This window comes from Microtus ochrogaster, linkage group LG9, assembly GCF_000317375.1.
Source record: "Microtus ochrogaster isolate Prairie Vole_2 linkage group LG9, MicOch1.0, whole genome shotgun sequence".
Lineage (NCBI taxonomy): Eukaryota > Metazoa > Chordata > Mammalia > Rodentia > Cricetidae > Microtus > Microtus ochrogaster.
Window position 1 is genome coordinate 26,208,340 of NC_022034.1, and position 2,565 is coordinate 26,210,904.

The 2,565-nt window shown below is 40.6% G+C and overlaps 1 protein-coding gene across 2 annotated transcripts in view; it reads left to right on the forward strand.

Annotated features, from left to right (window-relative positions):
• The window catches only part of Cdk19 (cyclin dependent kinase 19), a 140,457-nt gene that overhangs the window by 16,384 nt on the left and 121,508 nt on the right, over window positions 1-2,565 (forward strand). The window lies entirely within an intron of this gene.

The following is a 2,565-nucleotide window of genomic DNA, read 5'->3' on the forward strand; positions in this document are numbered from 1 at the left end:
TGTGTGTGTGTGTGTGTGTGTGTGTGTGTGTGTGTGTGCATACAGACACAAGCACAGACATGGATGCTCATGTCTGCATGACGTGCCATGTCATGTTTCTGGGCCAGAGCTGATTCTCCTCTCCTCCTTTAAATGGGTCCTGAAGATGAAATTAAGTCACTAAACTTGCTCAGTAAGTGCTTCTACCTCCTGAACCATCTCAGCAAACCTGTCCTCTGTTCTTTAAAAATACTGTAACTATTCTAGTGGAAATGGTTTTCTCATAGATTTTTATTTTCCTATTGGCTTATGATATTTAACATCTTTTCATGTACTTACTGATCATTTATTTATATATCTTCAAAGAAATGTCTATAGAAGTCTTTTTTCCTATTAAATTGGGTTCTTTTGATTATAACATTTTAAAGGTTTGTAATTATTCTCTTTAATTGCTTGTACATAATGTTTAAATTTTTTCTCTTTTGAGACAAGGTCTCATCAGGTATACCAGGCTGCTTCAAACTTGGTGATTCTCCTGTTAGTCTCTCTCTCTCTGTCTTTTTTAATATTTTTATTTGATTTTATATGTATGAGTGTTTTCCTTGCATGTATGTCTGTGCACCACATGCAGGCCTGGTACTCACAGAGTCTGAGGATCCCCTGGAACTGGATTTACAGACAGTTGTGAGGTACTGGGACTTGAACCCGGGTCTTTCTGGAAGAGCACTTAGTGCTCTTAAGTACTGAGCCATCTCTCTGGCTCCTGCTTCAGTCCTTTTCAGTGCTAGGCCTAGGATGTTACAGAATTATCTTAGAGATTCCCTGGAGTACCACAGAAGATTTACTTAGGGCACTGTGGACATTTGGATTTCTGAGAGAAACTCATCTGTCAGAACTACCAGCTCTGAATCATTGGCATCTTCCCTTTTAGGTTGTGCCTTTTAGGACTCTGGTTTTGATGTCATGATGTTGGGAGCCTAGATGTTTAGCTTATTGTGATAAATGTAGTGGCATTTCATTTGTATTTTAATAAATAAAACTTGCCTGAGGATCAGAGAATAAAACAGCCACACTGGCCAGCCTTACAGACAAGGCAGCAATAACACACAACTTTAGTCCCAGTAGCCACACTAGCCTGCTATAGAAACCAGGCGGTAGTGGTGCATGCCCTTAATCTCAGAAATAGAGAGGATTATTAAAACGGGAGGAGACAGCTCTCAGACACAATCTCATTCTGAGATTCCTGGAGGCAGGATCTTCCGTTTTGAACTGAGGTAAAGGTAAGAGTCAGTGGCTGGCTGTTTTGCTTTTCTGATCCTCAATGAAATGCCGCTACAGATAAAAAAGCAACTGGTTTGCAAAAGAAATGATGTGGAGCAGGAAAGAAGACTGGAGATACTGAGTCTGATTCCAAGAATTCTTTTAAGTATTGTTAGGCTGGGGAGAGGAGAGACAGTTCCCTCCCTCCCCCGTCCCCTCCCTTTTCTTCCTTTCCCTTTCCTCCCTCCCTCCCTCCCTCCCTCCCTCACAGGGTTTCTCTGTGTAGCCTTAGCTGTCCTGGAGCTTGCTCTGTAGACCAGAGATCTGCCTGCCTCTGCTCTGAGTGCTGGAGTAAAGGCGTGTGCCACCACTGCCCAGCTTTATTTCTTATTTCAACATACGAGTATTTTATTAATATACAAATATATTTTGCTTAGGCAGAAACTCTTAGTAAATTGCCTCATCTAAGTACTTCTTAAAGGGAATTGTTTCTTTTTACCTAAGGTACTGAACAGATTGCTAAGATCCTAGCTTGTGAATGGTGGCGATCCTTTACCTAGATATGGTCAGTGCTTATTGGCTACTTAGTTTTCCATATTCAATAGATATCTCTTTTTACTATACAGTATACAGAACTTTTACTCCTTTTTACTTGTTGGACATTTAGAGACTTTCTGCCTTAAAAGGTAAAATCTAGTTTTTGTCTACCTCTGTAGCTGAGGAGGACTACCTTAAATTTCTGATCCTCCTGCCTCCACCTCTCAGTGCCTGCACTAAGGTACTTGCCCAAATAATGTGGTGCTGGGGATTGAACCCAGAGTTTTCAGCGGCAACATACCAGCTGAGCCATACCTGAAGCCCAACATTTAAAGTTTCTTTATATTTCAAACTAATAATTACTCATTTCTTCATTCTTCTATGTTTTGGTCCATGTGTGATTCCTCCCCCGCCCCATAGTGATGTAAATTGATTTATTGTGCCAAATGCTGTAAGTTTTAAAGCTTTTGATAGCTATTTCCAAATTTATAAATAATTTCATGCACTACCACTAACAGTATATGAAAGTGTCTCTAATTTATTTATTTATTTTGAGACAGGGTTTCTCTGTGTAAAACAGTCCTGGCTGTCCTGGAACTCATTCTGTAGACCAGGTTGGCCTCAAACTCACAAAGATCCTTCTGCCTCTGCCTCCCGAGTGCTGGGACTAAAGGTGTGCATCACTACACCTCGCTTCATTTCAGTTCTTTAATATTTTTATGTGTATGTGTGTGTGAGAAAGAGGAGAGAAGGAGAGAGAGAGAGAGAGAGAGAGAGAGAGAGAGAGAG